Below are 26,221 nucleotides of genomic sequence, written 5' to 3' on the forward strand. Positions count from 1 at the left end.
GATACTTTCTCCTTCAAGAGGCCAAAAATTATATATATAATTTCGATCGCGATGAACTAGATGCATAGGATAATCTTTTTGGCGAAATTCCAATTTCAATCGATTCCAATTCCAAGATCCAACATCATGGCATAGCCTATACCATGTCAATGCTTTTCCATTCAAAGATAAAGGGAAAACTTTCTTCTTAGCTTCATCTCCGGGTAAACGTGCAAGCTTAAATAATCCACACATATATCAAGTGCATATCAGGATGTTCAGTTCCATCTCCTGCATAAGGATTAGCTAGCAGTTGTTCTATCATACCTGCAGGAATTTCATAACCAATATTTTCAGTAGGTGCAATAGGTTGAGGGGTAACTAATTGTGGTTCTGGTCGAGGTGAAGATACCCTGAACAAACCCCTCAAAGGATTGTTCTCCATAGTAACAAGTGAAAATAAATTTCAGCACGTAGTAATAATTTTTCCTTATCAATTTCCACTTACCAAGAGCGCTTCACTCCCCGGGAACGGCGCCAGAAAAGAGCCTTGACGACCCAAAATTATAGGGGATCAATCGTAGTCCTTTCGATAAGTAGGAGTGTCGAACCCAACGAGGAGTAGAAGGAAATGACAAGCGGTTTTTAGCAAGGTATTCTCTGCAAGCACTGAAATTATAAGTAACGAGTAGTTTAATAGCAAGATAATTTGTAACGAGCAAGTAACGGTAACGAAAAATAATATGTAGCAAGGTAGCCCAATCCTTTTGTGGCAAAGGACAATCAAAACGGTCTCTGATGATAGGTAAAGCATTCTTGAGGGTACACAGGAATTTCATCTAGTCACTTTCATCATATTGGTTTGATTCGTGTTTGCTACTTTGATAATTTGATATGTGGGTGGACCAGTGCTTAGGTGTTGTTCTTACTTTTACAAACCTCCTACTTATGATTAACCCCCTTGCAAGCATCCACAACTACGAGAAAAGTATTAAGATAAAATCTAACCATAGCATTAAAGTTTTGGATCCAAATGAGTCCCTTACGAAGTAGCGCATAAACTAGGGACACCACTAAGGGGATCACAACATACATACCATCAAAATATGAACACATATTAAGTTCACATGATTACTTGCAACAAGATTTCTCCCGTGACCTCAAGAACAAAAGTAAATACTCACAAATGATAATCATGCTCAAGATCATAGGGTTATTGAATAGCATAATGGATCTGAAAATATAATATTCCACCAAATAAACTATATAGTAATCAACTACAAGATGTAATAAACACTACTAGTCACCAACAAGCACCAATCTAAAGTTCTGGTATAAAGATTGAACACAAGAGATGAACTAGGGTTTGAGAGGAGATGGTGCTGTAGAAGATGTTGATGGAGATTGCCCTCCCCAAGATGGGAGAGTTGTTGGTGATGATGATCACGATGATTTCCCTCTCGGGAGGGAGTTCCCCCGGTGGAATCGCTCCGCTGGAGGGCAAAAGTGCTCCTGCCCAAGTTCCGCCTCGAGACGGCGACACTTCATCCCAAAAGCCATCCCCTTATTTTTCTAGGTCAAAATGACTTATAGACCAGAAGAGGTCCACCAGAGGTGGGCCGTGATAACCCACAAGTATAGGGGATCAATTGTAGCCTCTTCCGATAAGTAAGAGTGTCGAACCCAACGAGGAGCTAAAGGCAGAACAAATATTCCCTCAAGTTCTATCGACCACCGATACAACTCTACGCACGCTTGACGTTCGCTTTACCTAGAGCAAGTATGAAACTAGAAGTACTTTGTAGGTGTTTTTGGATAGGTTTGCAAGATAATAAAGATTACGTAAATAAAAATTAGGGGATGTTTAGATAAAGACACAACTAAGTAAGTTTTAGTAAAGAGCTTTTTGTTACGAGAAAGTTATTTGTCCCTAGAAAATCGATAACTAGACCGGTAATCATTATTGCAATTTTATATGAGGGAGAGGCATAAGCTAACATACTTTATCTACTTGGATCATATGCACTTATGATTGGAACTCTAGCAAGCATCCGCAACTACTAAAGATCATTAAGGTAAAACCCAACCATAGCATTAAAGCATCAAGTCCTCTTTATCCCATACGCAACAACCCCCTTACTCTGGTTTGTGTTTCAGTCACTCACGCAACCCACTATAAGCAAATCATGAACGTATTGTAACACCCTATAGCGGGGATCCCTCACGCTTGCGCGACATGGAGAGCACCATAGGACAGCACCAATAATAAAACATGCAACTCAAACTAATCTTGATCATCAAATAGCCCGTAGGACAAAATGGATCTACTCAAACATCATAGGATAGCCATACATCATTGGGAAAAAATATATAGCGTTGAGCACCATGTTTAAGTAGAGATTACATAGGGTAAGAGAGAGGTTACACCGCTGCATAGAGGGGGGAAGATTTGGTGATGATGGTGGTGAAGATTGCGGTGATGATGATGGCCACGGCAGCGTTCTGCGCCACCGGAAGAGAAGGGGAGAGGGGGGCCCCTTCGTCTTCTTCTTCCTTGACCTCCTCCCTAGATGGGAGAATGGTTTCCCCTCTAGTCCTTGGCCTCCATGGCATGGGAGGGGCGAGAGCCGCTCTGAGATTGGATCTGTCTCTATGTCTCTCTCTGTTTCTGCGTTCTCGGATTCTACCCTTTCACCGTTTCTTATATTCCCGGAGATCCATAACTCCGATTGGGCTAAAATTTTAACACGATCTCTATCCAGATATTAGCTTTCTTGCGGAGAAAGAAGGGCATCAACCGCCTTACGGGGTGGCCATGAGGGTCAGGGGCACGCCCCCTGCCACGTGGCCCCCTCGAGCATCGTCTCGCGTGGATTTTTCTTCCCAAAAATCACAAATATTCCAAAAAAATCTCCGTCAGTTTTTATCCCGTTTGGACTCCGTTTGATATGTATATTCTGTGAAACAAAAAACATGCAACAATCAGGAACTGGCACTCGGCACTGGCTCAATATGTTAGTCCCAAAAATAGTATAAAACGTTGCCAAAAGTATATGAAAGTTGTAGAATATTGGCATGGAACAACCAAAAATTATAGATACAACGGAGACGTATCAGGCCAAGGAGGGCACAACCCACCAGGGCACACCTGGGCTCCCTGGTGCGCCCAGGTGGGTGTGCCCACCTGGTGGGCCCCATCTAGTAGTTATTTGCTCCAATAACTCTTATATATTCCATAAAAGATCTCTGTGAAGTTTCAGCTCATTTGGAGATGTGCAGAATAGGTGGCCTGACGTAGCTTTTTCAGGTCTAGAATTCCAGCTGCTGGTATTCTCCCTCTTTGTGGGAACCTTGCATATTATGAGAGGAAAGGCATTAGAATTACTCCAAAAAGCATTATTATGCATAAAACATCATAAATAACAGTAGGAAAACATGATGCAAAAATGGACGTATCATCTGCAAATATCCAAGTCACCCAAATCCCTGCCATTTCCAAGGAAATCAAGGAAGTGAGGGTGGAGCAAGTCCCAACAAGTGACTTTGGGGCGCATGATGGGGTCTTGCTAATGATCCAAGACAAGCCTAGTGACCGGGAATAGGACAAGGTCGTGTTCCATTTGGGTGTAAGAAAATCGAGACAATGGGACGAGAGCCACTCAGGGTCATTCTGTTACATGGACAAGGATGTAGGCTTTCAATCAGTTGAAGAAGGAGGGTCAGGAACTTTTCGACAAGCTTCAACTCATGAGATAACCTCCCCTTCACCTTTGGTTGGCTTGCCAGAGTTCTCCTACCTTGGATGGGGTCATTGGTTTACTTTGAGGGATTTGGAACTTGCCACTAACTGTTTTTGCAAGATAACATTATTGGTGAGGGTGGATATGGTGTAGTTTATCACGGCGAGATCGTCAATGGAACTGTTGTTGCTGTCAAAAAGCTTCTCAATAACCTGTAAGACTTGCCTTATCACAATTTTACATTTCCCATATATGTTCCTTCATAATAGAACATCCTGCTTTATATTGAACCAAATGATGTTTTTCATCTTGCAGAGGGCAAGCTGAGAAGGAATTCAGAGTAGAAGTTGAAGCTATTGGTCATGTTCGCCACAAGAACTTAGTCCGTCTTCTTAGTTACTACGTGGAGGGTACTCAGAGGAACTTGTACCATATTTCACTGTCATATTCATGTTATACCTATGTTATCATTGATTACATATCACATTCATAAAAGAAAAAGTTGGTTACATATCCTTGATACATGTATTACCAAGCACATGATCGTATGGAATTTTGTTGCATCATTCCTTACTTCAAGTGACCTTTTCAAGATACTTGTCTATGAATATAGAGTAATGGGAACCTAGAGCAATGGCTTCATGGAGCTATGAGTCATCGGGGCTCCCTTACATGGGAGGCCCGCATCAAGATTGGGACAGCTAAAGCGTGAGTTCTCCCTAGAATGCCCTTTATTTCTACTAATGCCGTGTCATCTATTCTTTATCTTGCCAATTGGATAATGCAATCATAAAGGTCCCAAAATTGCATCATATTTCTACCTGGAACTAATTCCACATTAAATAATAATTGCTCTATAACATATTGTCATTCATGATGGAAGTGAGGCTTAAGCTGAACGAATTCCTAATACCATGTCTATGCTATGTAACACTTCAATTCAATACTTTCATTCAATTAATTGCAGGCTTGCTTACTTGCATGAGGCAATTGAATTGAAAGTCGCACCGTGGTATCAAATCTAGCACTATTTTGCTTCATGACGATTTTGACACAAAAATATTAGAGTTTGGTTTAGCAAGCTTCTTGGTGCCGGCAAGAGTCATGTAACTACTCGGGTTATGGAAACCTTTGGGTATGTTGGGCAACTAATGAGCTAGATTACAGTTACACTATGTTAGTGGTGGTTAATAATGTGTTGCATTTACTCATTGCAGTTATGTGGCACCAGAATATGCAAACATTGGACTATGAATGAGAAAAGTGACATTTACAACTTTGCAGTTTTTATTCTAGAGGCAATTACAAGGAGGGATCCTGTTGACTATGGTCGCTCGACAAATGAGGTATTTGCGAGTTGTCAAAACTGTTTGTTAGATGCATTCTGCTTGTTTGTAATACCATCAAGTGGCAAGATATGATTAGGACGATTACATTAGGATGCTTCTTATCTCAAGTTGAATCCTACTCAAAGTTTAATTTGTGTCTAATAGGACATGGAATGCTCAGAGATGACTTCAAAAATATTATGTACATGCAGTTGTGTTCTGTGTCATTTTAACTTCCTATATTAACATTAGTCAACAGTAGAGTGGTTGCACTAGTATTGTTCTGGTCTTTTCATTGACATAATGTAATCTACCGCTGCTTTAAATTAAATAATTGGCACCAGGGCATTAGAGCCCCGAGCTTTGTTATTTGCATAGATGGCATCTGAATGTAATCTGCCGCTGCTTCAAAATAAATAATTGGCAACAGGGCCTTAGAGCCCCTAGCTTTGTTATTTCCATAGCTGGCATCTGAACTTGAGCATTGTCTAACTAAGGAATGTGACATTCCAACCAAAATTGTGCCTGAGTAGGAAAATCTAGGCATTGATAGAGGTAATTACGCAAAACCTCCACATTTGGGGCTAGGGTAATTACACAATTGGGAAAATCACAAATAACCACCAGTTTTGAGGCATATGAGTAACAAATAGCGGGTTGCCACTGTGCTGGGATGGGCCTCCTGTGCTTGGAAAAAGGTTGCCACTGTGCACACGGCCATGCTCCCATGCCATCCTCAACAGCGGGAGGGCCACGGCTATGGCGATCTTCATTCTCTGTATCACCACAGCAGGACAGTAGCACTGCCACACCAAGTCCGAGACCGTGTCGACCACTGCATGGTCGTGGCGAGACGGTGATGGCGGCCATGTATCATTGGGTCCTGGTTGGTTTGGGTCTGGGTGTTGCGCGTCGCTCGGCATCAATCTCACCATCTGGTTCGCTGGTGCTGCAGACCTTGATGGTCGTGTCATGTGAAGTAGCAACATCATCGCCAATAGGCCAATTAAAAAAGAAGCGCCAATAGGCCGCCCGTAAGTAGTTCCATGACTCCGGCATCCTTGTCGTGCCCGCCGTGTCTGGAAGCGCGTTGTAGTAGAGATATGACTCCAGATTGGTGGTTTTGGGTGTGTTTTGGAGAGAGAATGGGTGGTCGGGGAGAGGAGAGGAGCTTGGATACTATTGGCTTGAAAATACCAGCCAAAACTATACTAACTAATGAGGAAGCAAATTGGTATGGATATGATAGTTCCATTTCCACTATCATTTTCGTGTCCATTAATTGGATACAAGTACAAGTTCCAACATTACTAAGTATAAATAAGAATAGGATAGTGTTGGAACATCTGTTATGATTCAAATGTCTACTTTTTTAGAAAAGGAGGATTACCCCCGGCCTCTGCATCAGAGTGATGCATGCAACCCCTTTATTAAGCCAAGTGACCGAAGTGTCTGTGATCCAAAACAAGCTCACATAGAGCCGGAAAAAGGTATAAAAGGCCACAACCGGTGAAAGAATAAGATGAATAAAAACCTATCCCATTACTAGACCGCCATCCAAACAGGTTGTAGATATCCCAAGCTACCATCTCCCATCGGGAAGACCCAGTAACCAAAGGCTCCATGGCTTCTACAGGAGTGAGTAACGGCTACATATGGATCCAAGCAGTGGCCCTATAGATAACCTGCAAAAAAATTATATGAGTTTGTCTGTTAAAAACCATGTCATTTCTACAGTTCCATATAGCCGAAAATAAAGCACATAATCCTATCTGAATATGCCTCACAATATTTGTCTCTACTCCATTTAGCCACGTCCCAAATAACGTGTGAATACTGAAGGAAATATGGCCTAGAGGCAATAATAAAGTTGTTATTTTATATTTCCTTATTCATGATAAAGGTTTATTATTCATGCTAGAATTGTATTGATCGGAAACCTAAATACATGTGTGAATACATAAACAAACACCGTGTCCCTAGTGAGCCTCTACTTGACTAGCTCGTTGATCAGAGATGTTTAAGGTTTCCTAACCATCAACATAAATTGTCATTTGATAACGGGATCACATCATTAGGAGAATGATCTGATGGACAAGACCTATCCATTAGCTTAGCATAATGATCGTTCAGTTTTGTTGCTATTGCTTTCTTCATGTCAAATACATATTCCTTCGACTATGAGACTATGCAACTCCCGGATACGGGACGAATGCCTTGTGTGCTAAAAAATGTCATAACGTAACTGGGTGATCATAAAGATGCTCTACGGGTATCTTCGAAGGTGTTTGTTGGGTTGGCATAGATCGGAATTAGGATTTGTCACCCTGAGTATCGGAGAGGTATCTCTGGGCCATCTCGGTAATACACATCATAAGATTGTAAGCAAAAGACTAAGGAGTTAGTCACGAGGTGATGTATTACGGAACAAGTAAAGAGACTTGCTGGTAACGAGATTGAACTAGGTATGAAGATACCGACGATCAAATCTTAGGCAAGTAACATACCGATAGACAAAGGGAATTATGTATGATGTCATAAGGTTCGACCGATAAAGATCTTTGTAAAATATGTAGGAGCCAATATAGGCATCTAGGTTCCATTATTGGTTATTGACCAGAGAGGTGTCTCGGTCATGTCTACATAGTTCTCGAACCCGTAGGGTCCGCACGCTTAACGGTCGTTGACGATATAGTATTATATGAGTTATGTATGTTGGTGACCGAATGTTGTTCGGAGTCCTGGATGAGATCACGGACATGACGGGGAGCTCCAGAATAGTCCGGAGCTACAGATTGATATATAGGATGATATGGTTCAGCCAAGTCATAAAGCCCATGGGGCTTTAGGTCGGTGCAAAAGGAGTTTTGCGGAGGCCAAGGGGCCAAATGATGGAGACCCTGGCGTCTGGCCATGGGCCAGACGCCGAGGCCCATGGCGTCTGGGCCAGACACCAAGGACTGTGGCGTCTGGTCCTGGAAGTCCAAGAAGGACTCTTCCTTGCGGGCAAAACTAACTTTGAGGAGGCTTTTACTCCAAGTTTCGACCCCAAGGCTAGCACCCAAGACACATCAAGATTCACCAAGCCATGTGCCGGCAACCCCGTCCCCTCTAGTTTATGCTCCGTCTAGTTTCTGTAGTGCTTGGCGAAGCCCTACGAAGATTACTCTTCATCACCAACCGTCACCACGTGCGTCGTGCTGCCAAAACTCATCTACTAGTTCGCCGCTCTTGTTGTATCAAGAAGGCTAGGATGTCATCGAGCTGAACATGCGCTGAATGCGGAGGTGCCGTACGTTCGGTACTTGATCGGGACGGATCATAAAGGTGTACAACTACATCAACCGCATTGATAAACGCTTTCTCTTATGTTCTACAAGGGTACGTAGACACACACTCCCCCTCGTTACTATGCATCTCCATGGATAGATCATTGCGTGTGCGTAGAATTTTTTGTTTTCCATGCAACGGTTCCCAATAGTGGTACCAGAGTCAGGTATATGCATAGATGATATGCACGAGTAGAACACAAAGAGGAGTGGGCGGTGATAGTCTTACTGCTTACCACCAACGTCTTATTTTGATTCGGCGGTATTATGGGATGAAGCGGCCCGGACCAACCTACATGTCCACGCACATGAGACCCATTCCACCGACAGACATGAAATTAGTTTTGCATAAAGGTGGCTGGTGGGTGTCTATTTCTCCTACTTTAGTTGAATCAAATTTGACTGCAGCCAGTCCTTGAAGAAGGTTAAAACAGCAAACTTGATGAAACACCGTTGTGGTTTTATACGTAGGTAAGAACGGTTCTTGCTAGAAGCCCGTAGCAGCCACGTAAAAACTTGCAACAACAAAGTAGAGGACGTCTAACTTGTTTTGTAGGGTATGTTGTGGTGTGATATGGTCAAGACATGATGTGATATACATTGTTGTATGAGATGATCATGTTTTGTAAGTAATCGGAAACCGGCAGGAGCCTTATGGTTGTCTCTTGATTGTATGAAATGCAAATGCCATGTAATTGCCTTACTTTATCACTATGCGTTAGCGATAGTTGTAGAAGCAATAGTTGGCGAGACGACCACGACGCAATGATGGAGATCAAGGAGTCGAGCCATTGACGACGGAGATCATGACGATGCTTTGGAGATGGAGATCAAAAGCACAAGATGATGATGGCCATATCATGTCACATATTTTGATTGCATGTGATGTTTATCTTTTATGCATCTTATTTTGCTTAGTACGGCAATAGCATTATAAGATGACCACTTCACTAAATTTCAAGGTAAAACTTTTCTCCCTGAGTATGCACCGTTGCTACAGTTCATCGTGTTGAGACACCACGTGATGATCGGGTGTGATAGACTCTACGTTCACATACAACGGGTTCAAGATAATTTTGCACATGCATAATACTTGGGTTAAACTTGACGAGCCTAGCATGTACAGACATGGCCTCGGAACACTGGAAACCGAAAGGTCGAACGTGAAGCATATAGTAGATATGATCAACATAGAGATGTTCACCATTGATGACTACCCCATCTCACGTGATGACCGGACATGGGTTAGTTGATTTGGATCACGTATCACTTAGATGACTTAAGGGATGTCTATTTAAGTGGGAGTTCTTAAGTAATTTGATTAACTGAGCTTAATTTATTATTAACTTAGTCCTAATAGTATTTGCATGTCTATGTTGTAGATCAATAGCTCGCGATATAGCTCCTATATATTTTTTATATGTTCCTAGAGAAAACTAAGTTGAAAGATGATAGTAGCAATGATGCAGATTGGGTCCATGATTTGAGGATTATCCTCATTGCTGCATAGAAGAATTATGTCCTCGATGCACCGCTAGGTGACAGACCTATTGTAGGAGCAGATGGAGACATTATGAATGTTTGGCAAGCTCGATATGATAACTACTTAATAGTTTAGTGCGCCATGTTTTACGGCTTAGAACTGGGACTTCAAAAAACGTTTTGAATGCCAAAGAGCATATGAGATGTTCCAAAAGCTGAAAATGGTATTTCAGACTCATGCCCGTGTCGAGAGGTATGAGACCTCTGACAAGTACTTTGCCTACAAGATGGAGGAGAATAGCTCGGCAGTGAGCATGTACTCAGAATGTCTGGGTACTACAATCACTTGAATCAAGTGGGAGTTAATCTTCCAAATAAGATATTGATTGACAGAATTCTCTAGTCACTATCACCAAGCTACTGGAACTTTGTGATGAACTATAATATGAAAGGGATGACAAAAATGATTCCCGAGCTCTTCGTGATGCTGAAATCAGTGAAGGTTGGAAATCAAAAAGGAGCATAAAATATTGATGGTTAAACAAGACCACTAGTTTCAAGAAAAAAGGCAAAAGGAAAAGAAAAGGAACTTCAAGAAGAATGGCAAACAAGTTGCCGCTCCCATGAAGAAACCCAAAGCTAGACCCAAGTCTGAAACTGAGTGCTTCTACTGCAAAGGAAATGGTCATTGGAAGCGGAACTGCCCCAAATACTTGGCGGATAAGAAGGATGGAAAAGTGAACATAGGTATATTTAATATACATGTTATTGATGTGTACTTTACTAGTGTTCATAGTAGCCCCTGGGTGTTTGATACTGGTTCAGTTGCTAAGATTAGTAAGTCAAAACAGGAGTTGCAAAATGAACATAGACTAGTTAAGGGCGAGGTGACGATGTGTGTTCGAAATGATTCCAAGGTTGATAAGATCACCATCGCACACTCCCCCTACCTTCAGGATTAGTGTTGGACCTAAAAAAATGTTATTTGGTGTTTTCGTTGAGCATGAATATGATCATGTTTATTGTGATACGGTTATTCATTTAAGTCAGAGAATAATTGTCGTTCTGTTTACATGAATAAAACCTTCTATGGGCATACACCGAATGTAAATGGTTTATTGAATCTCGATCATAGTGATACACATATTCATAATATTGATGCCAAAAGATGCGAAGTTGATAATGATAGTGCAACATATTTGTGGCACTGCCTTTTAGGTCATATTGGTGTAAAGAGCATGAAGAAACTCCATACAGGTGGGCTTTTGGAATCACTTGATTATGAATCATTTGATACTTGTGAACCATGCCTCATGGGCAAGGTGACTAAACCCCCATTCTCCGGAACAATGGAGCGAGCCAATGACGTATTGGAAATAATGCATACTGATGTATGCGGTCCAATGAGTGTTGAGGCACGCGGCGGGAATCGTTATTTTTTGATCTTCACGGATGATTTGAGCAGATATGGGTATATCTACTTAATGAAACACAAGTCTGAAACATTTGGAAAGTTCAAAGAATTTCAGAGTGAAGTGGAGAATCATCATAATAAGAGAATAAATTTTCTATGATCTGATCGTGGAGGCAAATATTTGAGTTATGAGTTTGGCCTTCATTTCAAACAATGTGGAATAGTTTCACAACTCATGCCACCTGGAACACAATAGGGTAATGGTGTGTGATACGTCTCCAATGTATCTATAATTTTTTATGTTCCATGCTATTATATTATCTGTTTTGGATGTTTAATGGGCTTTAATATACCTTTTTATATTATTTTTGGGACTAACCTACTAACCAAAGGCCCACTGCAAATTGCTGTTTTTTTGCCTATTTCAGTGTTTCACATAACAGGAAATATCAAAAGAATCCAAACGGAATGAAACCTTTGAGAGAATTATTTTTGGAACAAACGTGGTCCACGAGACTTGGAGTCCATGTCAAGAAAGAAACGGGGGAGCCACGAGGCAGGAGGGCGCGCCCCCCACCTTCGTGGGCCCCTCGCAGCTCCACTGACGTACTTATTCCTCCTATACATACCCATATACCCTAAAAACATCTAGGAGCACCACGAAACCCTATTTCCACCGCCGCAACCTTCTTTACCCAAGAGATCCCATCTTGGGGCCTTTTCCGGAGCTCCGCCGGAGGGGGAATCGATCACGGAGGGCTTCTACATCAACACCATAGACTCTCCGATGATGTGTGAGTAGTTTACCACAGACCTTCGGGTCCATAGTTATTAGCTAGATGGCTTCTTCTCTCTCGTTGGATCTCAATACAAAGTTCTCCTCGATCTTCTTGGAGATCTATTCAATGTAATTCTTTTTGCGGTGTGTTTGTCGAGATCCGATGAATTGTGGGTTTATGATCAAGATTATCTATGAAAAATATTTGATTCTTCTGTGAAATCTTTTATGTATGATTTGTTATCTTTGCAAGTCTCTTCGAATTATCACTTTGGTTTGGCCTACTAGATTGATCTTTCTTGCAATGGGAGAAGTGCTTAGCTTTGGGTTCAATCTTGCGGTGTCCTTTCCCAGTGACAGCACGGGCAGCAAGGCACGTATTGTATTGTTGACATCGAGGATAAAAGGATGGGGTTTATATCATATTTCTTGAGTTTATCCCTCTACATCATGTCATCCTGCCTAATGTGTTACTCTGTTCTTATGAACTTAATACTCTAGATGCATGCTGGATAGCGGTCAATGTGTGGAGTAATAGTAGTAGATGCAGAATCGTTTCGGTCAACTTGTCGCAGACGTGATGCCTATATACATGATCATGCCTAGATATTATGATAATTATGCACTTTTCTATCAATTGCTCGACAGTAATTTGTTTACCCACCATAATACTTATGCTATCTTGAGAGATGCCACTAGTGAAACCTATGGCCCCCGGGTCTATTTTCCATCATATAAGTTTCCAATCTATTTTACTTTGCAATCTTTACTTTCAATCTACATCATAAAAATACCAAAAATATTTATCTTATTATCTCTACCAGATCTCACTTTTGCAAGTGGCCACAAAGGGATTGACAACCCCTTTATCTCGTTGGTTGCAAGGTTCTTATTTGTTTGTGTAGGTGCGAGGTGACTTGTGTGTAGTCTCCCACTGGATTGATACCTTGGTTCTCAAAAACGGAGGGAAATACTTACGCTACTTTGCTGCATCACCCTTTCCTCTTCAATGGAATACCTATGCAGTGCTCAAGAGGTAGCAAGAAGGATTTCTGGTGCCCTTGCCGGCGAGATCTACACACAAGTCAAGACATACCAAGTACCCATCACAAACTCTTATCCCTCGCATTACATTATTTGCCATTTGCTCTCGTTTTCCTCTCCCCCACTTCACCCTTGCCGTTTTACTCGCCCTCTTTTCCATTCGCCCTCTTTTTCCATTTGTCTCCTTTTCGCTTGCTTCTTGTGTCGCCGTGTGTTGTCATGGCTAGTCCTTCTATTATTGTTAGTACTCCCGATCATGAAGTTCTTAATTTTAAACAAAGGGAGGGAGAAAATATAAAAGATGCTTGGCATAGAATTTGCAATGCTCGGAATAGATCTACTAGGAAGCAATCCACTTCCGTTCTTCTTCGCAATTTTTATGTAGGCATCACTCCATGGAACAGATATATTCTTGACACCATTACCAGAGGGAATTTCTTGGGTAGCCATGCTTTTGATTCTTATAACGCTATGATAGATTTATTTGGCCCACCAGCCCTTTTGGTTAATGGAACTATTTTAACTTTGGAACATGTGATGCAAAGCCTTGAAATTATTGAAAATAAAGTTGCCTCTGTGGAGTTGATTGAAAATTTGGATAAAAAGATCCACAACCAAATCACCCAATATGGATCTAAGGTAGGAGTTACTCTGAAATTTTTTAAAGAAAAAGAACCTATAGTTAACGAAAGAATAGATCAAGATTCCAAAGAATTGGTAAACTTGAGGATATTATTACCAATTTAGGGTCTGCATTTTCATCCATGAAAAATACTCCAAACCCTCCTACCACCAAAATTTCCAAATTAATGTATGTTCCTAAAAATAAGGGTGAATCTTCTAGTAAGGAAAATGTGGATCTCAATTCAATAAGTGTTCACCACAACTTCTTCGCTATCATTAAGGAACCTTTTGCTACAAATGAATTTCTTGATTTCTTGCCTAGGAGTTTGATCATTAATAAAAAGAAGGAAACTCCCAAGGGTTATAAGTGTTCTGTTGAAGAATTGCCTACCAAAGATGATAATACCTAGATCTATTCTTGTTTTTATGCCTAGCTAGGGGCGTTAAACGATAGCGCTTGTTGGGAGGCAACCCAATTTTATTTTCATTTCTTGCTTTTTGGTTCTGTTTAGTAATAAATAATTCATCTAGCTTTTGTTTAGATGTCACTACTAGGAAAACCCTTACCAGTAGCGCTGTTTTTTTTGCTATTAGTAGCGCAGGCAGGCGCGCTACTGCTACGGTGCTACAGCTATTTTTTAGCAGTAGTGCCTATTTGGCCCAGCGCTACTGGTATCTAAAGCTAGCTGTAGCGCGCTTCCCCCAGTGCTATTGATAGTTATCTACAACACGGGGAAATAGTCAGCGCTACTGTTACTTGAGTGCTACTTGTAATCTTTACCCCCACGCCACTGCTAACTTTTGTAATTTTTTTGCGTTTTGGCTGTGTACACAATTAAACAGATCCAGCGTTTATACAATAACATGCATATTCATTGAAAAGCAAGTGAGTCATCGATGAGCCGAAGTTATTAGAAGTCCCGACATGTCTCAAGTATCTCATCATCATCAATCATGGTCGAACACATGTCTCAAAACAGCGTTACAAGTCATTACAAGTTCTCAATACATGCAACTACATGGTCACATACTCATGTTTCATCATCTATGTAGACTATGATATGGCCGCATAGAAGATAAGAGCGATCACGATGATCAAAAGCGGTATTATGTAGTAGTTTTTGCAGCGGCGTTGGTTCTAAATCCCCTGTTGTGCTATGAATCTCAAGTAACTAGCTTCGGCTTCCGCTCTGCTATGAAACTCTTTATGGCTTCCGCCAAAGAAGCCAGAGACTTGGGCCTGACACTCTGACCAATCATCATACACACCCAGAACATGCCGTACATACACGGCATACCACTTCCTCGCCATCGTTGATCTATATACCTATCAGAGATGCACATATATATATGAAATAGAAGCAACATATATAGTTAACATAGTTAACAAATTTTATCGTACCGAAAGTAATTAACTAGAGCGCTGCACCATAAATCTAATAGTTTCGTCGTACTGAGAGATTCAAAGTTTCGTCGTATAGAAAGTAACAAGTAACTAAACAGACAAATTATTTTTAAGCTGTGCACTCTTCCCATCTGTCCATATCCGGAAGGGTGGACCCAAGCTTAGTGAAAGGCGTCATGTCCTGACGTTGTAGGGCAATGGGGGTTCAGACGTCAGCTCGTGATATTGGGCCACCGTAGAACATCCCATTCTCTTCGAGGACATCTTTCATGATGATGGACGCAATTTCCTGCTGGATCCGGTAGAAATCATTTCGAAGTTGATTATCCGACACGGCTCCAAAGGCTTCGGCCCATCTCTGGATATGGGTATCGGATGAAGATTTCATGCAAAGTGATTGCACATCCCTTCTGTACTCCATCATTAGATGGATGACGTAGAATCCATCATTCTCACTTCTTGTTGGTTGCTGGATGCAACAGAAGTCACTCTTGTGGCCGAAACAAAGCCTGTCCTTATTTTTTTTTGCATTGGACGTGGCCACCCCGCATGCTGAAGCCCAGCATAGCTCTGTCCGGAACATACTTTATGTGTGTGTAATCTTTCTTCTGTATGTTCTTAGACGGGTCCAAATATAGAGCACGAGAGTAACGCGGGTAAAAAACGATGAGAATGGCACGACACCCCCCGCTGCGCAAAATACACGATCAAGTTAGCCTCCATGCGTGCAAAGTAACTATTGAAATGCACGTATGTGTTATAGTGCTATCCGCGGATGACTTACCTGGGATGATAAGGTAGGAGAATCGTTTCTTTGTCCTTATTGCTGACCAAGAATTCTTTGATGTACTGACTCGTATATTGACGGTTGGCGTTGTTGATTGACAAGAAGCCCTCATGCACGTAGTATGGGTCCGCTCCCGCAAGACCGATGACTTGCTCTCTCCTAACGATGTAGTTCATGTGCAGCGCATACAAGCGGACGAACGTAAAATCAAGTGTCCTCATTTGAAACATCTGGAAGATGTAATCAAACCTCAGGAAGAAGAGGTTCGTGGGGCATGTGTGGACATACATCTTGCAACTGCTCGGCACATGAACCGTAGAAAGTCGGTTTCCTGGATCATACAAGGAGAGGAGGCTTCTCTTTGTCGAAAGCACATGGTCATGTAGTCTCCTGAGATCCCCTGCTATGGCAGCTAGTGCATTCGCCGGTACCATTGGCTCTCCCGTGACATGGATTAATGGTGCATGTTTCATCGGTACACGGTCAACCTTGGTCGAAGTCGGCTGGCTGGTAGAACCAACATTGCTAGCTTTATTGGATTTTCTCGCCGCCGTTCCCTTCCTCTGCTTCTTCTTGGTGGGCTCAGGTGCTGGTGGGTCTGTCAGACCCTCCCTGAGCACCACCCCTAGTGTTGTCGGGCTCATCATTGGACGACTCTAGCTAATTAGTTGAGCTTGGGTCAAGCCGACATCTGGAGGCGTGTCCTGCGAGGATTGCATGAACAAAGACTTCTTGCACTCCCGAGGACGTTCTGGCTCTGGTACATGCATCTCATATTCATATGGTTGACTCATTGTCACTTCGTTGTCAAAGGCAGTATTGAAATACTAGTTAGTGTCATTGGCCTCCTCCATGTCATGATCCATATCCTCTTACATGGGGCACATGGCATCACCTGCCGGAATGGTTGGCCCTCCCTCATGTCTCTCGATCTCAGCAAGCAGCACACACGATGGTTGTGACGCCCCGAGACCGTTGCGCCAGGTGTCTTCCAGTTATTCGCTGTTCTTGCCTTGTCATTTGTTTGCATGTTTCATTCTTTCCATGTCATCATCCAAATTACATAATCATGTTTTCAAACTTGCATCCGTCCGGGTTCCCCAGTTCTCTCCGTTGTCCGTTTTGAGCCCAAACACACTTGCACGCGCCCGCGGCATGTCCGAAATATTATTTTATAAGTCGCTAGAAAATGTTCTCAGAATGGGATGAGAGTTGGCATGCGGTCTTGTTATGTTGTTAGTAGGTCGCCTGCCAAGTTTCATCGCATTCGGAGTCCGTTTGATGCCCCAACGAATAACTATAGCGGCATTATAGTCGGTCTAACGTCAGGCGTTTTCGGTCTTCGGAAACTGTTGTCGGGCTGCACTTCTCTTCTCTCCTCTCAGTCCATGGCCCTCTACACAGCCCACTAGGCTCAACCTACCCCTTCTCGCGTCCGGAGCCGTCCGATGGCGATCGCACGGTCCAAAAACCCTTCCTAACCCCTCAAACCCTAACCCTGCCTATAAAAGGAAGCCTCCCCTTCCATTTTTGGCAGCAGATAACTCCCTCCTCAAAATCAGCGCGCCGCCAGCCTCCTCCCACCTCCACCTCGCATTCCGCGCTGGCCTAACCCACTGCCGCCACTTGGCGCGCCGCCATTCGCCCCCGCCGCCATCTGCGCTGGGTGCAGCCTACCGCGCGCGCCACCTCAGCCCTTGTCTCCCTCCACCTCCCGTGGCCCGCAGAACCCAGATCGGGCCCGCCCCGGGCCCGACCGCCACCGACGCAGCGCATCTGCACCAAACTGCACTGCTGCCCGCTCCTCCCTTCGCTCGAACCCTCCCGAGGCCTCAGCTCCTCTACGCCCGAACTGCACCAAGCCGCTGCCGGACGTCCTCAAGCCATCGCCCCTCCAAGTCTATCGCCTCACCTCTGCTTCCATGCTCCAGATCGAAGGAGCAAGCCGCCATGAAAGCCGACGCCTGGAGCTCCAAGTCCACTGTTGCACTGGTCCGGTCGCTCCGCCCTGGATCCGGCCGGATCCCCCTTGCCTTCGCCATCTCCCAATGGTCCCGATCGCCGCCGGTCACCTTCTCCTCGACCGCCGGAGTCCGCCCTACTGCTGTGTTCCTCTGCTTTGTCCAGGACCCCAAGCGTCTGCTTCCAGCACACGCGTTGACCAGAGGATCGCGCCCGCTTGCGAGGCCCAGCCACACCACTCTAGCGAGCCGGCCCAGATCTGTCGGCCTGCCTCTGCTCCACCGACCTGGGCCATGGCCCATGGGTGAGCCGCCCCCTCTCCTGTGCACTTTGGCCCAGCAGTTTCGGCCCGTGGCTTATTTTTTTCCCTACGCAGCGATTTGTCTATTTTTTAGGGAATGTTGTTTTGCAGAAAAGTCCCTAGAGTTCATGCATATAATAACTCACAAATCGTGCATCGGATTAAAACAAACTTTATATGTAAAATGCTTAGAATTTTGTCTAGTTTCATAATATCCAACTTTCATCTATGTTTAAAATGTGTAAACTACTGTTTGCATTAATTTTCTTAAATGCCATGTTAAAATGTTATATTTCATATCTAAATAACCGTAGCTCCAAACTTAACAATCTTTATATGTAAATGGGTGTCGGTGTCAAAACCGGCGGATCTCGGGTAGGGGGTCCCGAACTATGCGTCTAAGGCGGATGGTAGCAGGAGGCAGGGACACGATGTTTTACCCAGGTTCGGGCCCTCTTGATGGAGGTAAAACCCTACGTCCTGCTTGATTATTCTCGATAATATGAGTAGTACAAGAGTTGATCTACCACGAGATCAGAGAAGCTAGCCTGTGGTATGATTGTATGTTGTCCTACGGACTAAACCCTCTGGTTTATATAGACACCGGAGGGGGCTAGGGTTACACAGAGTCAGTTACAAGGAAGGAGATCTACATATCCGTATTGCCAAGCTTGCCTTCCACGCCAAGGAGAGTCCCATCCGGACATGGGACGAAGTCTTCAATCTTGTATCTTCATAGTCCAACAATCCAGCCAAAGGATATAATCCGGCTGTCCGGATACCCCATAATCCAAGACTCCCTCAGTAGCCCCTGAACCAGGCTTCAATGACGATAAGTCCGGCGCGCAGATTGTGTTCGGCATTGCAAGGCGTGTTCCTCCTCCGAATACTTCATAGAAGATCTTGAACATGAGGATCGTGTCCGGCTCTGCAAAATAAGTTCCACATACCACCGTAGAGGGAATAATATTTACACAAATCTAATCTGCTGACATACCCGTAGTGTGACATCACACCACAGCCAGGTCTTTATTCGAATCGTTTTTCATAACCTATCTCGGCGTGTTTCGCGAGGCAGTTTCCTTGGCATGTCTTGTCGAAGCAGAGATCGTGTCCACTTATTACGGGATTCCCATCAATACGGACGTGGGTAACCCAACCGCGCCATCAATTACGGCGCTTGGGGGGTAAGCGAGTTTTACCAGGCTGGTGGGGGCGCATAGTTTTGTCCGCCCTTACAAAGGGACAAGGTTTCACCTTTTTCTACCCACGCCTTCTTCCTCCCTGCTCATCCATTCTCGCGCACTCGAGCTCCAGCGCCCAAGTCCACATCCTTCTCCTCAACCCTCTCCAAACATGTCCGGAGCGGGAGGCAAGTGGACGGTCTCCTCCGTCACGGAGGGACACATCAAAAAACTACGTTGGGCCGGATACTTAGCCGCGGATATCGCGCACCGGCTGCTAGCCACAGGGCAGATCGTCCCTACCCCGGAACCTCACGAAAGGGTGGTTTTCCTCCCCCACTTCGTCCGCGGACTGGGGTTTCCCCTCCATCCATTCATCCGCGGCCTAATGTTCTATTATGGGCTGGACTTTCATGATCTGGCCCCGAATTTCATCCTCAACATCTCGGCGTTCATCGTCGTGTGCGGGGCTTTCCTCCGCATCCGGCCCCACTTCGGCCTGTGGCTGAAGACCTTCAATATCAAGCCGAAGGTAGTAGGCGGCCAACAAGCGGAATGTGGCGGAGCCATGGTGTGAAAAATGCCCAACGTTACGTGGCTCGAGGGCTCCTTCGTGGAGACCATAAAGGGGTGAAAATCGGGGTGGTTCTACATCACCGAGCTGCGCGACACCAACTGGGTGGCGGCCCCCAAGTTTCGATCCGGAATCCCCACGCGGCTCACTTCCTGGAAGGAGAAGGGCCTGTCCTGGGGTTCATTGCTAGAGCTGGACGGACTCCAGAAGTGTATCCGGAACATGATAAGCAAGAAACTTAAGCTTGTCAACATAGTCCTGGTCATGCTCTTCCGCCGGATCCTCCCGTGTCAACAACGGGCTTTCAACTTATGGGAGTTCGACCCGGCCCAGCACCAGACTCTACGCGAGCTCTTCGACACGACACATAAGGACGTCTGGAAAGTGATGTTCAAGGGCGCCGAGGTCCCTCCTTCTCTTACCAAGGACCGCGGGCTAAGCGCGAAGCGCCCTGCGAATCCGGTATGTTATGTACATCTGGTAGGGTATTTATTTCCCATAGCTTAACCATGTGCGGGGTCTGAGCCCCCATGCCTTTGACAGGACTGAGTGGAGACATCGGAGTAGATTAACTGTCCGGCCCCTCTGCCCGAAGACCCTGCGGACGCTCTCCTGACGGAGATGCGGACTCCGGCTCCTTATGAGGTGCCGGAGGAGACCAAGAAGAAGGCCCAAGGGAACCCGAAAGAGTTCCCGGCGCCAGGTGGTATCGGACTCATCGTCCGATAACTCCGAGGCGCACTCCTCCCGTGAAAACGAGGAGGAGGAAGATGAAGACTCCCCCCCTCCAGCCGGGGGACACAAGAAAAGGAAAGCCGGCCCAATCGGGGAGGCCGAAGGGTCCAAGAAGGGAAGGACTCTCCTTCCGGACTGTTCCACCACCGCCGCCGACGGCGAAGACGAGTGGTTACTCAGGGCCAAGCCCCTAGCGAAGTCGTATGTATTCGGATACCAGAGTAACTCATAGCATACTTTTGTTGCACTGCTTCTCCTAACGTCGAATATGATCATGCAGTCCGCCCCGAGCCTGTATCGACGTATCTTCGTCGGACGGTTCCTTGGACTCGTCAGATATGGATAGCAATCCACTTCCATCCGCCTCCTCTCCTCGCCCTACGGACAATGTCGAGGTATTTTCTCAAGGGTCACCGAACCGGGGGGAGATAGTCCTGGAGGCACCTCAAGGCAACCTTTCGGACTCCAGGAGCAAAGGGAGCAAGGCTCCCAGGGGCTCCAAGTTCGGCCCTCAGCCGAACACCGTGCCAGAACCTCCAGTGGTTCCGGACTCGGGTAGGTGTCCCCCTTCCAAGAGGGGCAAGACGTCTATGCCGGTGACCCCTGTCCATCCAGAGGCACGGACGACCTGTTGGGAGCGCTTCGCGGCGCTTCCATCGACGAAGAGCACCACACTATTATGAGTGCGGTGATCAAGAAGGTTCAGTCCGCCAAGAGCGGACTGACTGAAGCCTGTGCCAGCCTTCTAACAGGCTTTGAGGTAAGTATTTAAAATATAGGAAAAATATTACCGCATAGACAGTAGCCCCTGATGCTCTGTTTGGTGTTCACAAAGAAAAGCCGAATAGAGGATCAAATAATATCTGCAGGAGTCTAATATAAGTATGTCTGTATGCGTATGTAGGCTTCGTTGCTGACCTCTACCACACTGACTGCAGAGGTCACCGCACTGAAGCAGAACCTCGAGCGGTCCGAGAAAGAGCTCGGCCTTGCCAAGAGGTAGCTCGAGGAGAACAAAGGTAAGTAATGCCTTGTCCATATATATATATATATAAAGATGTGGTTGCGAAATGATAGGATCATCATGGATGTGCCAGGGGCCACGACCGAAGTGGCGACCCTGATGCAAGCGCTGTCCAAGGCTGAAAACAAAGCGGCCAGGGAGCGCACCGAGCGGGAAAAACAAGAGGCACGGGTGGGCGAGGTGCAGCAAGAGCTCCAGGCTCTCGTGAAAAAGCACGAGGCTTTGGAGCTTGACTCGAAGACGCGAGAGTCTGAGCTTGCCGCGGCCCTCGAGAGCACAAAGCATGCCAAGGCTGAAGCCTAAAAGGCCCTCCAGGAAATTGAGGCGATGAGGAAGATAGTGGCGGGTAAGGCATTCAATATGCAAAGCAAGCTTGTGAAAGTAAATTACTTGTTACTTACCCGAGTCCAGAGCTCTCCAGGAGCATTCGTAGATTTGCCCCGCAGCGTGTCGGATGCCGCGAAATATTACCAGGCCGAGGAGGGAAGCTCAATGGAGAAGTTGTTCTGCTCTCAGTATACCGGGACCGAACATCCGATGCCTATGAGCGACCAGCTGAAGCAACTGGTCGAGCTGCACAAGGCGGCCGAACAGGCCATGAGGGGCCTTATAGTCCGGATGTGGCCTGGCGACTCCCTTCCCAACAGCTACTTCGGCCTGGTGAGGCGGCTTGTGGATGCCTACCCACGGCTGGAGGTCATAAAAGCGGTCCGTCTGCATCGAAGGTGCACGCCGGGCCTTTGCCCATGCGAAGGTGCATTGGGCCAAGATGGACGCCGAGAAGCTGGTGAAGGAGGGGCCGCCGTAGGGCAAGGAGCATCGCCACCCTGAGATGTATTATGAGGGTGTCCTGAAGGGTGCCCGTCTTGTGGCGGACGAGTGTGCGAAGGATGTAATTTTTGAATGAACTTGCTCATGTGATCCTGTATTATGAAAACTTGTTCATATGCGCTATGCAACGCTTGTTTGAATTTAAAATATTACCTTCTATGCGGCTGTTTATTAAATCTAAGAGATGGCTAGTCGTCGGCTTCTGCCCCCATGCCACGAGTGCTGGGGTGTTCGGGATAAATCTGAGCACTCTTGTTCCCATTGTTGTGTCCTTCGAGGGAGGTGCTCAGCACAACGAACAAGGCAACCGGACTATAATGCTTTATCACTCTCACTTAGCCATAGAAGTCTACAATTTTAAATTTTGGTGAAGCCCCTAGTATTCGGAAGGCCGAATTCGGGGCGCTATACACGCCTTAAGCTGGACAAAGCCGACTCCTCGCTCTAAGCGGCATAAGTCTTTAGGGACTCGAAAACTCTCAAACAGCGACCAGCTCTCGTCTTATCATGACAGTCAGTTTTAGCTTTCTCTACTGAGGTGTTTAGCCCAGATGAACCGGGGCACAATCGCAGTAGTTCTCCCAGTGCTACCTTAGCCGATATAGCGGAACGTAAGGTACCAAAACATGGGAGCCGGGTAAACCCAACTATTGACCCAAGACATGATTCGGAGCTGATGCATATAATGTTATAAGTTCGGGGTGCCGCACTGTCGAAAGTGTTCGGACTTCTCACGCCATATTATGGGGTAAGCTTAAGCCCCTGGCGTATGGGCCGTACCAGAGTGTACGGGTGCTGAATGTCATGAATGAACATATATATATATATATATATAAAGAAAGAATAGAGAATGCGGTAATAGTCTAGTGCTATGCATTGTTTATTCAAAAAGGTGCGTCGAAGCAGAATTATACAAATAGTGCGATAAGCAAAAATTAGGACTATTTGACATGTCCCCTCCAAGGGCAACCTGAGGAATGGTATTTAAGGCAAGTACTTCACTCGTTACCAGAGACCACCAGGGAGTTCCGTGGTGCGACGTCGCTTTCTGCCTCCTTGGTTGTTGCATCGTGTGTCCGGCAATCGTACTGCCGGACGAGGTTTCCAGAGATTAAAGTCCTAAAAGAGAGAAAAATAACAAAGCGGGAAGCCCCTGGTGCGGTTGAGCCGCGTCTTGGGGCGTGCCGTAGTCGTGTCCCCCTCCCCACCTATGCCCATGGTATTTTCAATGCGTAATTATGTATGCGTGGCACGGATTTCGCCGTTTGGCTAGTACTAGGGTGGGGGCCGCATTGCTATGCGAGCTCGGAACGTGCCAGGCGGTCTTGTTGCCGATTACTTCGGGCGCGCTTGAAGGTGTCCGGGTCTTTAATCGCCGAACTGGTGGATTGCCTTAAGAGGCTGCTTTGCGCTTCTGCTGAGAGGGCAGTAGTGTGCTCCTCCATGCGGAGAGAGCGCTCTGTGTTTCCATTGACTGTGATGACCCCCCCGAGGTCCTAGCATCTTGAGCTTGAGATATGGATAGTGCGCTATCGCGTTGAATCCCGCAAATGCGGTTCACCCGAGCAGTGCATGATAGCCGCTGCGGAACGGGACTATATCGAAGATTAACTCCTCGCTTCAGAAGTTATCCGGGGATCCGAAGACCACTTCCAGTGTGACTGAGCATGTGCAATGGGCCTCTACACCTGGTATGACGCCTTTGAAGGTCGTTTTTGTGGGTTTGATCCTTGAGGGGTCTACACCCATTTTGTGCACTGTGTCTGGATAAAGCAGGTTCAGGCTGCTGCTGCCGTCCATAAGGACTCGAGTGAGGTGAAATCCATCGATGATTGGGTCTAGGACCAGTGCGACAAATCCGCCATGACGGATACTAGTGGGATGGTCCCTGTGATCGAAGGTGATCGGACAGGAGGACCATGGGTTGAACTTTGGGGCGACTGGCTCCAACGCATATACATCCCTTAATGCATGCTTCCGCTCCCTCTTAGGGATGTGGGTTGCATATATCATGTTCACCGTCCGCACTTGTGGGGGGAACCTCTTCTGCCCTCCAGTGTTCAGCTACCGGGGCTCCTCCTCGTCATCGCTATGTAGCCCCTTATCTTTGTTTTCGGCGTTTAACTTGCCGGCCTGCTTGAACACCCAACATTCCCTGTTGGTGTGGTTGGCTGGCATGTCGGGGGTGCCATGTATTTGGCACGAGCGATCGTGTATACGGTTCAAACTGGACGGGCCCGGAGTGCTTCTTTTGAATGGCTTTTTCCGCTGACCGGGTTTAGAGCCTCTGAATCCGGCACTGACTGCCGTATCCTCGGTATTGTCGCTATTGACGCGGCGCTTATGTTTGTTGCGACGTGACCTGCCATTGCTATCCTTGGTATCTGAAGTATCGTGGTTCTTTGATATGTTATTGCTGCGAGCCAGCCAGCTGTCTTCTCCCGCGCAAAAGCGGGTCATGAGTGTCGTGAGGGCTGCCATAGATTTTGGCTTTTTCCTGGCCAAGGTGCCGGGCGAGCCACTCCTCGCGGATGTTGTGCTTAAAAGCTGCTAGGGCCTCTGCATCCGGACAGTCGACAATTAGATTTTTTTTGTCAGGAACCGTGTCCAGAATTGCCTGGCCGATTCCTCTGGCTGCTGAATTATGTGGCTCAAGTCATCGGCATCTGGCGGTCGCACATAAGTGCCCTGGAAGTTGTCGAGGAATGCGGCTTCCAGATCTTCCCAACAGCCAATGGATTCTGCTAGCAGGCTGTTGAGCCAATGCCGAGCTGGTCCTTTGAGCTTGAGTGGGCGGTATTTGATGGCGTGTAGATCATCACCGCGGGCCATGTGGATGTGCAGGAGGAAGTCCTCGATCCATATCGCAGGATCTGTTGTGCCGTCGTATGATTCGATATTTACAGGTTTGAAACCCTCTGGGATTTGGTGATCCATTACTTCGTCTGTGAAGCATATGGGGTGTGCGGCGCCTCTGTAGTGGGCTATGTCGCGACGCAGCTCGAATGAGTCTTGTCCGCTGTGTTCGGCCCAGCTGGATTTACTTTTACTGTATCCGGCGTGACGATTATCGTCTCGCGTAGTGGCATGCCGTCGTGATCCGTAGACCGATCTTGCATGTTTTGCTTTGTCCTCCAATATGTCTCGCAGGTCTAGCGTGTTTCCCTGTGCCTTGTCATTTTTATTTGTGTGGCGTCGGGGTGCGGGCTGAGTTTTTGGCTGAAATGCCTCTCTGTCGTGGCCACGAGGTGGCCGATCAGCCGCATCATATGCTGGAGACGTAGGTTTTAATGCTTCCTCCTCCAGTCGGGGTAGCAACCTGCACTTTGGGTAAATCTTGGAGGGGCGTTCGAGTTCATATTCCTTGGCCGCAAGGACTTCTGTCCATCTGTCAGCTAGCAAATCTTGATCAGCTTGAAGCTGCTGCTGCTTTTTCTTAAGGCTATTTGTCGTGGCTATAAGCCGGCGCTTGAAGAGCTCTTGCTTGGCGGGATCCTCCGGCATGACAAATTCGTCGTCGTCGAGGCTTGCCTCATCTTCGGAGGGAGGCATGTAATTATCATCCTCCGCCTCTCCATCTGCCGCTCTCTCGGGAGGGCTGGCTTCTCCATCCTCCTGCTCTAAATCTTGCTGGAGGGGATTGTTGTCGTCTTCGGCACTGTCTGGAGTTCTATTATCTCCTGTGCCGGTGTCACCGCTT

General features: G+C 46.0%; 1 pseudogene; it reads left to right on the top strand.

The window, feature by feature from the left end:
* Positions 1-3,656: 3,656 nt before the first annotated feature.
* Positions 3,657-26,221, top strand: part of LOC125535311 (putative receptor-like protein kinase At5g18500) — a 245,782-nt pseudogene continuing 223,217 nt past the window's right edge.

The sequence above is a fragment of the Triticum urartu genome, chromosome 3A, assembly GCF_056163025.1.
Source record: "Triticum urartu cultivar PI428250 chromosome 3A, HENAU_Tu73, whole genome shotgun sequence".
In the NCBI taxonomy this organism is placed as follows: Eukaryota; Viridiplantae; Streptophyta; class Magnoliopsida; order Poales; family Poaceae; genus Triticum; species Triticum urartu.